Raw genomic sequence first — 11,942 nt, forward strand, 5'->3', positions numbered from 1 at the left:
AAAAAAAAAAAAATGTTCAGGTCATTTTGAAGACTTTTGACGAAGTTTTTTTGTCCGAATTGTCATGTTTAAAAAGAATCACCCATATATTTATATATATATATATATATATTCTGACGCACGCTCTAATTACAAGCGAAAATATATTTTGGTATTTTTTTGAACATAAAACTCAGTCTAATAATTCTAGAAAAATCTGATAGATTATCGTTATTATATTTGCACTAAAATATAAAATCCAAATAAAGTAGTTTTTTTTATTCATATTCGAAAATTTATCTATATATCAATAATTGATTTTATAAATTAACGAAATAGTTTCTCTTAGACCTAAATAATTGCGAATATCTACAAATTTGAAAAATTATTGTTTGGAAGTGGGCCATGTTTGGAATATTTCTCCCTTTAACTCAGAAAAAGACGCAAGTGTTCCATGCTGTATTTCATAATCATAAATTATTAAAATATAAAATCTTATATTTTTCAGTTATTTTGATCTAAATTACTACAAAATTATGAAAAAATCATGAAAAATGGGGCTAATGAAAAGAACTTTGCGTCGAAGGGCTTAATTACAATATAAAAGTTATTGTATTTTCAAAATTTTTAATTTGGAAAGGAAAATGCCTAAGCAATTGCCCACTTTGCTATTATATAAGTAACTAGGGTTGGTAAAATCAGTAGTTCACACAAAGCATCTACTTCAAGAAGTTGAATTTAGCTGATATGGTTTGGATAAGCTAGGATTAAAATAATTAATTATAAAAGGAATTTACGAAACAACTTTATTTACTTCAGCTAACAAATAAACACAAAATAAACACATTAATTTATAATATCTGCAATATTAAATTGTTTCAGGAAAGTCATTTCAAGTTTATCAAACTAAGCTACAATCAGCTGGACGTATCCGGTGGTCTAATTTGGCCTGACAACTGTGTGTTTAACATGATCCATAAATATTGTTGTGCTTTGCAATTTATTTAAACAGTTACATTATCATAAAAAACGTCTTCAAAAGTTTTTATGGATAAAAAGTACCAGTCGGAAAGTATCGATACCAGTCAACACCTCCTTGAAGAGAGAAGGCCTCTGCACTGATTAATGTTGCAGTCCGACGTAACAAACATAAACTGCGCAGTGGGGATTTTAAGAAAGATGTACAACGTTCGGACAACTAAAGCATGACATTTCTCGTTTATGGTAACCCTTGCGAAGACTATCTCTCGTCAAAGAGATGTTGTATTAGTCTATGCTATTTCATGGAATTATCAATACCCGAAATTATCCGAAATTTAATTACTTATATTATGGGTGATTTGACATCTGTATATACAGTTGTTGAATAAATTTTTTGCTATACAACTTTCAAAATTGAATAATTTTTACACCATAGTGTAATAATTTTACAATTTTTGACAACTTTTACACAATACTAAGAAAATTATCAAAATTTAATTCGTTTCTTCCTTAAAATAAAGTTCCATGGTTGCAAATAAAAGCATTAATTTCAATACATTTCATAATTCATTTTAGTAGGCAGTTTACATTTTATGTTTCTCAATTTTATATTTCCAGTAGAATTTATTACGAATTAAAATTTATCAAGAATTTTCCTTTTAATCGCATACTTTTTTTTCTCCATAAATCGGAAAATCTTACGAACTTGATAAAAGAATAGTTTTACAACGACTACCTAATATGAAATAAATTAACTACTTTAAATTCTGTATGCTAAAATTAAAATTTAAGCAGTTATAAATATATTTAAGTTATCTATAGCATGAAGATTATTATGTAATGCCGATTACAATATTTTGGAGAAACTTAAAAAAAGAAATCGAAGAACTAAAACAAGAAATAAATGTTATAATCAGAGGTATATTCCTTTATCAAGCTGTTTTTTTGAAGGTCAATAATAAAAAACTTGAATGAGGCCTGCCAGAGATAAATATCTTTAGGTAAATCAGAAACTATCTAATTTATTGCAAGCACGGACTTAAAAATTAAGTAAAAAAATATGCAACTTATGAATATCGTAAATCTATTTATATTTTTATTCTATTTTTAATCCTTGTAGATATTTTAGTTGCTTTACATTTCATAAATAGAAATAGTAGATTGAGAGAAGCGAGAAAACTGTTAAACATTTGGTAAAACACTCTTTTGTTTAAAAAAAAACTTGCGTATAAGCGTTTAAAAGTTTTATTATTAACTCTAATTAAAAACAAAATTAGCGCACATGTCTGACTAACAGTGAAATGCACACATAAAAACTTTAAAATTGTAATTGGAGTGATATACTGTTTTTTTAACGATAAAAATATAATTTAAATTGCAATTAAAACATTATTCTTAATTGCAACTACAAGTTTGATATTACAATTGGTGAAATATACCATTGTTACGATTTGTTATTATTTTCAACATAATCAATCTTTTAAATTGCCAGTGAAACAATATTTTAATTTGAAAAATTTATTTGGTAAATTGGGAATTTATTATATAGAAAACTATTGTATTTGGGAAAATATATCGTTCTTACGATTTATCGTTGTTTTAAAGATAATAAATATTTTAAATTGCAATTAAAACAATATTTATATTTGCAACAACAACTTATCTTATTATGGCTGGAGGGTAATCTGCCCCCTAATTGGTTGATCTGGGAAATTTACCGTTCTTGAGGTATATGCAGTTATTGTTTCCAAGATAAGACAATATTTTAAATTGTGATTTAAACAATCTTTTGAATCGCATAAAGTTTACGATTGTAAATTTTTAAAAAATGTCATCCTTGCTTTAAAGATAAACAATCCTTAAAAGAGAAGATTTTTTAACAGAGTTATGAAAAATTACAGTAAATATTTTATACGTAGTGAATTGTAATTTGTGTGTCATTTCAAAATTAGCAAAATGCAGTAACTAATAATATTCATTCAATAAATTCGCGTGGTAATTTTACAAGAAACAGCGACTTATTGAATGATTAATTTATTTGATAGTCCATAAGTGATTTTTATTTTTTAAGATTGATATTCTGTAAATCAAAATAACTTTCTTTTTGCAGTCTTAACGATTATTCTAAAACAGAACAACAACAAAATGATGTTCAGTAGTTTGTTATTCTGTTGACAAACACATCAATTTTGAGGTTGTAGAAAGGGCTGTTTTCCTTTTACAGACTACGTAAATAATGTTATTCTGTGTAGATATAATTATCAAACATGTTTATGTAACGTCAATGTATGTAATTTATTCTATAGATTGCCTAAAAATCACCCAGCTAAATATGAAATGATTAATAATAAATTAACGAATTTCCTGGGGCATTCTATAGAATGACTAATGAAATACCTGCAAGCATATTATATACAATAACTATGGAAAGCTTACAATAATTTTCAGAATTCCTACTTTGCCTAAATAGCATTTGTCATTCTATAAAATGTCAAGGTATTCTATTCAGAGACATGGCATTCTATAGAATGCCAGCATTTCATACATTAACTAAAATATATAGATCTGATGGCATATATTTTTACCAGTTATAACGTTGTCTAGTGAAATTTTTTGATGACCTAAGATGGCTAGGATTGTGAACAAAGTGCAAAATAAGAAAGTGAACACCCTGAATAATTTTGGTCAAACGGTCGGATTTTCGCGATCTCTAGAACTATTGAAGCGAATCAAAAAGTTTTTGTACACAGTTATAAAAAAATTTTTATCCAAATATAATTCCACGTTTAAAATTACATGCTTTAAAAGGATGTAACTATTTGTATACCTTACAATTCAAACAAATTTCGACCATTAATAAATAAATAAAAAAAAATAACTATAAAAAATTATTTTTACGTGGATTTATATTTGATAAATTATAGTAAATTATACTGTAGTTAATTGTGCAGGGTTTTGAATAGGTTGATTATATAGTTTTCAGGAATGATGTCACAGATCAAGTTCATATAAATACTTTTAAGTTTACTTAAATAGCGTTATAATTAATTATAATCCATATCAGTATTTATTCATTTCAATATACAATCTAGCATTTCAAAATTCATTGCAGCATTTTAATTTTAAAAAAAATTACAATATTAGATTTTTTAGTTAATATACCTTTCTCGTTAATGAAGACGACCCCACTGAAAAGGTCAATTTTCTCAGAATCCGTTTTGCTAAGGTTTCATTGCAATATTTTTACAAGCAAAATGGCCATTCCGAATGTTTAATAGTTTAGTATACAAATCGTTGAAACCTCATTCAATATAATGCATTTCAAAACAATTAATAATGATTAGTACAATATATTTCAATAAACAATCAATATAGATATTTATTATATTATATATCAATAAACAATTAATGCAGATAGTTAATATTACTCATTTCAACAAACTATAAATACAAGTGGATAATATAGTACAGTTAATTCAATGGTTAATATAAATATATTGGTTAATATAAAAAATTTTGCTAATATAAATATATTAATCATTATAATTATTATTTTATCTAAAACAATTGCAAAGTTTATCTTTATCCTCCAAATAATGACAACTGATAAAACAAAATCCTTCGTTAAATTTCTGCATAGATAAATAAACAATGCAAAAAACTCAAACTTAAACACGAGGTATCATCATGAAACAGCATAAATAACTGTAATTTCGTCGTTTATATTTATTATCATTTCAGAAGTAATAAAAAAGTTTTTTATCTGAAATTTATGTATATCTCTAATAAATACAAACCACCTATCAGTACTCACTCTACTGTAACTAAAAAACAAAATGAAGAAAAATTTAAATTAAGTTACATTTTATAATATTATGTATATATTATGTATTTGAGTAAATTATTTTTAAGTTTTATACGTTGATTTTTTTCGGTCTATTTTTGTTATATTTGGGAATGTATAACCTACAAAATTTTAGAGATATTTATTTCACTTTTACTTTTTTATTGGAGAAGGATTTTTTGATGATTTTTGTAAATAACATCTTCTATTTACAAAGCATTAAACGTCTATACTTTCAGTAAGTGCAATACTGATGCATACATTTGGCAAAACAAAAACCGAGCAGCATCAATAATTTTCAATAGAATGATCAATTTTTTATCAATGATCAATGACTGTAATGTGAATTCTGTATTGAATACTGAATATTTTGGAGCTCTTTGGTTATGCCTTTTGAAATGTTAGATTTCAGCAAAGTTACCAGAGAAAATTTTGAAGTAACTCAAGTCTGTCATTAAGGGAAACATTACCAAATTAATTTCTGGATTACAATGGAGTTTAAGATTTCCTACAATATAGAGTAAATACTTTTTGCACAATTTTTTAACAATTAAGTAAGCTAAGAAGAAAACAAACAAATCATCTTAAAAAAAATTTTCAGCAATAAAAAAATTATTCAAATTATCTAGAAACTTCTTTGAACAACAGATCTAGTGGTTATTAAAGCAAAGGAATAATTTTGAAATTTTTTTGTTTTAGTTTATTTTTTAACTTAAAATTTTTCAATTTTTTTATTTGTTTCTCATTTATTTATTATTTATTTCTTAATCATTTTTATTTGTTTTTCATTTATTTTTTATTTATTTCTTAATTATTTTTATTTGTTTTTCATTTATTTTTTATTTATTTATTAATTATTTTTATTTATTGTATTTTTTCATATTTTTTGCATTTCTTATATTTTTTTATAAATTTTATATTTCTCATATTTTTCATTTTTTTTAAATTTTTATTTTATTTTCTTACACTTTTCGTATTTTGTTTTTATTTTATTTATCTTATTTTATTTTTCCCATTTTATTTTTTTATATTTTTCCTATTTTGTTTTTATTTTATTTTTTATTTTATCCTTATTTCATTTATTTACTTATTTTTGCTTTTTATTTCTTTTAAATTTTTTTTAATTTCTTTTATTTCATTTCTTTTAATGAGTAAATACGCATTAGGCGGTTCCACAGTTTTATCCTGCATGCAACACAAAAAATAATTAACATACCTGTCAAAAATTATTTTTAACTAATCATCTTTGCCTGAAATATTTTAGAAAGTGAATGCATAATGTGAATACATAAAAATTTTTATTCATATTAATACAAAAAATTGATGTGAAATTATAATTTCTAACTGTCTCTCCGCCGTGGATTATCCCATGCTCTAAAACTCTCTAATTTCAATAAACCACTATTTGTTCGTTTGTTTAATTTTATAAAAAATATAGTAAACATCAACGCAATATTCACGTAGTCGCACTGAAACTGCTTCCATTCCTTTCTGTATCAAGCATCGAGCGAGAAAAAGGGTAAAAATTTTGTTCTAATTCGAAGACTTTACAGCAGCGTTTTGATCTTTGCATCACTTCATACAAATATCACATATTAAGTGAGATAAAATCCTCTACCGATAGTGATTCAATATCCCAGATCAAATATTATTAAACAATTGCATATGCAATTGTATAATAATATTGGATCTCGATAAAATGAGCAAATTATTTAATATGCATCGAGTATGTAGGGTGGTAATCGTTGTCAAAGAGGATTATTTTGATGAAGGGAAAATTTCAAACAAAATTATGTTATGTGTGCTAAATTACGTAATGAAACATGTTTGAATGTTGTCACAGTGCTTGAATGAAAGATTATATTCATGCAAGAGTTAATTACTTTGTGTATTTTCTGAAAAAACTGAAGAGAAAAAACAATTTGATGAACAATCGTGTAAAATTTGAAACTAGTGAATCAACATCAGTAGAAAGCAAGCTCACGCATGCTGGTGAAAACTTTGCTTCATCCTAATTGCGTAAAAGCCCTGTGGGCACTATCACAATTTTCCAATATCGATTTCAGCACAGCTTTTTCCGTTAAATTTGTCCTTCAAAAATTAATTGAATTTAATAATCGAAATCCTTCAGAAGTTTATCATTGAAATATATATCAATACATTGAAATATATATCAATACATTGAAATATATATCAATACATTGAAATATATACAAAAACAATATCATTGAAATATATCTCTTATTTAAAGTTTATCATTCCAATTACCAAACTATCTTTGAACCATTTAACGTAATCATGTGATAAATGTTGTTTAAGTTTCCTTCATATCAGTATAAAACTATCAAGAAAGATAAAAGCCCAGCTCTATCAACGAGCGACGCGGTAATGCCAAACTATGATAAAGTGGACACCATTTAAAGCTACTAGTAAAATTTTAGAGAAAAAAAGGGCTAATGATGCAAGTGATTATACAAAAATGCTAATCAAAGCTTACATTCCCTTTTAGCAATAATTTTACCGTGGCTCCAGTTGGGCTAAAAATTGGCTCAATATATTGGGGGACCAATATTGGGATCTCTAGATTTTTTAATGTTGGTTTGATTTTTTAATTATATTTTTAATATAAATTTTGAGTGAAACGTTTGCACAATGCAAAAGAAAATTGGTGTTTAGCTAGGGTTTTGGGGGTTGAGGTAACCAAAATGCATTTTTAAGTAAAGAACTGTAGTTATCGTGCAAAAAATTATAGAAAATTGACAAAATAACAATTTTTAAAAAGAATTAGTACGAATATATTAGTAAAAATGTACTTGTTTTTTGCTCTTGCAAACGTAATGGTTTTGCAATGAAGACGTAAATTGATTCTAATGCGCATTAAAATTTGTATTGTCAGTAAACATGCAAACAAAAATTAAATAAATAAAAATATAGCAGTGAAAAAAAAGGAAAAAAAATGTGACTACATGCTCTATAAAAAAAATTTAGTTTACCTTAACACCAAAAATGGTTGCAACTATGCATCAAAATTCTTACTAGGTAAGAGTTAAAATAGTTTTCAACATAAGAAGCAATTTGATTTTTTGTGAACGAAAAATTCATAGTTTTTCAAATAATGTTATTTTTTAAATATTTTGTGAGTTTTTTTAATATTTTTAAAAAGTAAAAGTTATAATTTTGATTATAACAATTTTTTTAAGAAAAAAAATAGCTGAAATAACTGTTTATTTTTTAATCAGAAGTCACTCAAATTTAAAATGAAGTAGCTTTTGAACAATTGAAAAACTTAAGTTCAATAAAAATTTATTCTAGCATGGATTTCAGTTGAAATTTCTCCTTGTAAGTGAGATTAAACATCCTATTAAATTCTCACTTATCAAGCTCACTTATCAATTCTCACTTATCATTTTGCAGATCTACGCCATCACAGAATCATTTATATCTAGACCTAGATTCTAAGTATATACTATTATAAAATACATGTGCGGGGAATATTCCTTGAATTTAAATCCTCATAAATGGCTTTTGGAATCAGAGAATTACTCTAAAACGCTGCTAATTTAATTGAATTGCTCAACTAGCAGTTACGGGTCTTGTTCAACAGATAGAGGAATATGTTTTTTAAAAAAATTATCGCGTATTTTGAATACACTATAGCTCCAGCCTTGCTGACCTCCTTCCGCCTGTGGTTGTTTGATATTTCCACTTTGAAATGATTTGAAAAGAATGATTCCGAACCCTACAGACTGAGAAGTAGGCACGATCATGCGCTTTCTTAATGTTAACATGCAACTCAACTGATGTTAAGAAAAATTGTCTTTAGTTATAAAACACAAAAAATGCAATGAAAACTGTCTTAATTAATCTCTTCGATCTAGAAATCTTAAAGAGGTTAGAACTCTAGTATTTTACCATAAATATCAGAAAAAGAGACATTTCATTACGTTTTGGTGATTTATAATAACTGCCCTTGTTGGAATTAAATGCCCATGCTCCCTTTTTTTTTAATTTATTGTTACACACACATGCGCTATTATTGCACATGAATTATTGTTACACGTGTTTACTGAACACAAAGAATGACTTGTAAGCTCTTTCTGGATTGAAAAACAGCGCAATTTATGGAAAGCACGAAATCAAATACAGGGTTATTTAAGGTGAGATTCGGAGACGCTGTATCCACTCTACCATTTGGTGAAGGAAAAATATTCATCGGCACACGGAGGTCTCTTCCCTTTTCTTTATTTACTTATATTTTCTTATTTGCGTCATTGCACATGCTTAAACATAGCCGCGCATCTTAGCACATACACCGAAAAGTCACTTCATTATGACCACCCTGGTAATAACACATAGGACCACCTTTAGCCCTCAAAACTGCTAGAACCCGCCGTGGCATTGATTCCACAAGATGTTGATAGGTAGTCTGAGGTATATGGTACCAAGCTCTCACCAACTGGTCCTGCAATTCCCTCACATTAGGAGGTGGTAGCGTGGCAGCACAAATTTGGTTTTCCAAGTAGGACCACAAATGCTCTATTGGATTAAGGTCAGGTGAATTTGGGGACCAAGACATGACTTGAAAGTCACTGGAATGTTCCTCGAACCAATCCATGACGATTCGACCTTTATGACATGGTGCATTATCCTGTTGGTAAACACCATCCCCCGAAGGAAAAACTGTTGCCATGAATGGGTGAACCTGATCTGCAACTATGTTGAAGTAGCTTACAGACGTTAGGGATTGTTCTATGAGGATTATGGGTCCTAATTTGCCCCATGAAAACATTGTTCCTGGGCGAGAAACCATGAAAACCTGGGCGAACCCATTGTTATTGATGGAAAGTGGTCATAATGTAATGGCTCTTCTGTGTATACTCAAGTGTCATTATTTTTCTTGTTTTCACTTTAGCTGCTTATGTGTGGTTCATGATCTATGTCTATCGATACTAATGTATGTCTTAAGCGATTATTTATCTAAATATCTAAACTACTTTCATGTGAACTCCATCTTTTCAGTTTTTGCATGAGCAGTCAACAACAAAACCAAAAAATAAATTGCCAGAACATTTTGGGCAAGATTCCATTTAGTCATTGAAAATGCATTGAAATGCGACAAAAAATTAAATCTGAAAAAGAAAAAATTTCGTAATGAGTAATTATTATTTCTCAAGCTTAAATAAATTTAGATGAAAAATATTAAAGTACCAGATGCCAATTCAAATTTGAAAGAGTACAAATTCGATAAGGACAGTCTCATTAATAAGTCAATAATTCATTATTAAAACCCCAGTATGCATTAATTTGTTTTCTTATTAATGTGAAAAATAGGCAGTCAGAGCTTAGGTTTTGGACATAATCAAGAAATCCAAAATATTACTTGAGCCAGCAAAAATTAAGAAAAAAAAGTTTTTCTAACTGAAAGTTTTTATAACAACATTTTTATCAATTTAATTGTATTTACGATCGATTTTACTAATTCTTCAATGTTACTTTAAATAGCTCTGTTTTATTTATAGAAATAGGCTAGCATAATATTAAAAAATGAAACATTATGAGTATAATAGAAATATAAAGCAAGCTATGATCTGTTTCAAAATAAACATTACGTTTCATGTTTGAATGAAAGTATTATTCTTACTTTGTATAGCTGGATAAAATAAAGATTACTTAGAAAAATTTTCTTAACTATTTTCAGGGATTTACTTAACTAGAGCTAAAATCACTGCAGTAAAAAAATCCGAGTCTTTTTAGAACGCTTTGTTTTTATTTCACAAGTATGAAAAGATCAATTTCTTTTTACGATCCAACTATTACCTTATATTTATATTTTATTTCAAAATATTTCAGTACCATCGAATTTAAGTTAAGATTTTTTTTTCAGTTCAAAAATACTCTTTTCGTGAGATGCAATGAAAAAAGTATGTTCATAGAATTTGTTCTGATACACCTCAAGTTTGATATTTGCATTAAAAGTGCAAAATTTATGCAAGCTTTTAAAATTCAGTTTAATTTATAAAAGAAGTGCCTAAAAAGTTCTTTTTATTTTCAAAGATTTATTTCGAAAAGATTTTAATACTTTATTTTAAATTTGAAGAAGCGTCTTAAATGTACGAGTTACTTAGAGTGTCGAATTTATAGGTATATTGTTAAATTAGTTACTATCTAATATAATCTTTTAAATAATGAATCTTAATTGTGCTGCTTATGATCAAACAGCATGTTTTTCATACATTTGAAAAACAACAGTAAATCGTAGTATGCGCTTTCTTCTACTGTAACTATGATCAACACACTAAATTCATACATGTATTTAAAATTTAATTCAATTTATGTAGTTTCAATTTTATGAAAATGCACAAATAAATTCTTCTCACTCTATTTATGCGTTCTGCAGTATTTGAAAGCATCGTTTATTTTTTAATTACAAAAATATCTTTCATTTAGGGTACTAGTTCACTACTCAGTATAATTAGTACCCGAAAAACTACTTAACTTAATCGTAATGCTAATGATAAAAAGTATTGACAACTTATTTATATGTAACAATAATTGAAAGTGAATAACATAAATCATTTTACTGACATGCTATGAGATTAGTGGCTGCGCTAAATATACCAAAATTATGCATTTATTTAAAATTCAAAAGTACAAATTTATAAAAAAAGTACTCACTCAATGGATTTATTCTGAAAGGACGCGGAAGTAATCCTTTGTTGAATTTAAATTATGTATGACTGTGAGTCACATTAATTCTACTATAATTTATAATGATATTGAAATTTATAACACTTTGCAACTTTAGCTGAATATATCTTGATAGTTTTCTAATAATTTAAATCCAATTACTCTTCTAATCTTTAACTGCGAACATGATTTTGGAGAAAAAAAAAACCAGTTTATTCTTATCAAAAAGGAACAATAAACTTAGTTTGATAAGAAGGTCACAGTTCATTCGTGTTATTGTCTTTATCCCCTTATATAAAATGATATCAAATGAAACAAAAGCCTTAAATTCCTGTCAAATGCTGCATAAACCACATAGAATAAATTCAACTAAAAACATTTTTAAAAAAATAAAAAATTCGTGATAAAGCAATACAGAATATAAAAATTTTATGAATTTTTAAGAAAAAGA

General features: G+C 26.8%; 1 protein-coding gene across 1 annotated transcript in view; it reads right to left on the minus strand.

Annotated features, from left to right (window-relative positions):
• The window catches only part of LOC107446660 (MFS-type transporter SLC18B1), a 63,659-nt gene extending 51,959 nt beyond the window's left edge, over nucleotides 1–11,700 (minus strand). Inside the window, exon 1 of the mRNA XM_016061357.3 lies at nucleotides 11,480–11,700. The gene's annotated coding sequence lies outside the window, so the exon portion shown is untranslated. The remainder of the gene's footprint in view (nucleotides 1–11,479) is intronic.
• Between the last annotated feature and the right edge of the window lie 242 nt (nucleotides 11,701–11,942).

The sequence above is a fragment of the Parasteatoda tepidariorum genome, chromosome X1 (genome assembly GCF_043381705.1).
Source record: "Parasteatoda tepidariorum isolate YZ-2023 chromosome X1, CAS_Ptep_4.0, whole genome shotgun sequence".
NCBI classification, from domain to species: domain Eukaryota; kingdom Metazoa; phylum Arthropoda; class Arachnida; order Araneae; family Theridiidae; genus Parasteatoda; species Parasteatoda tepidariorum.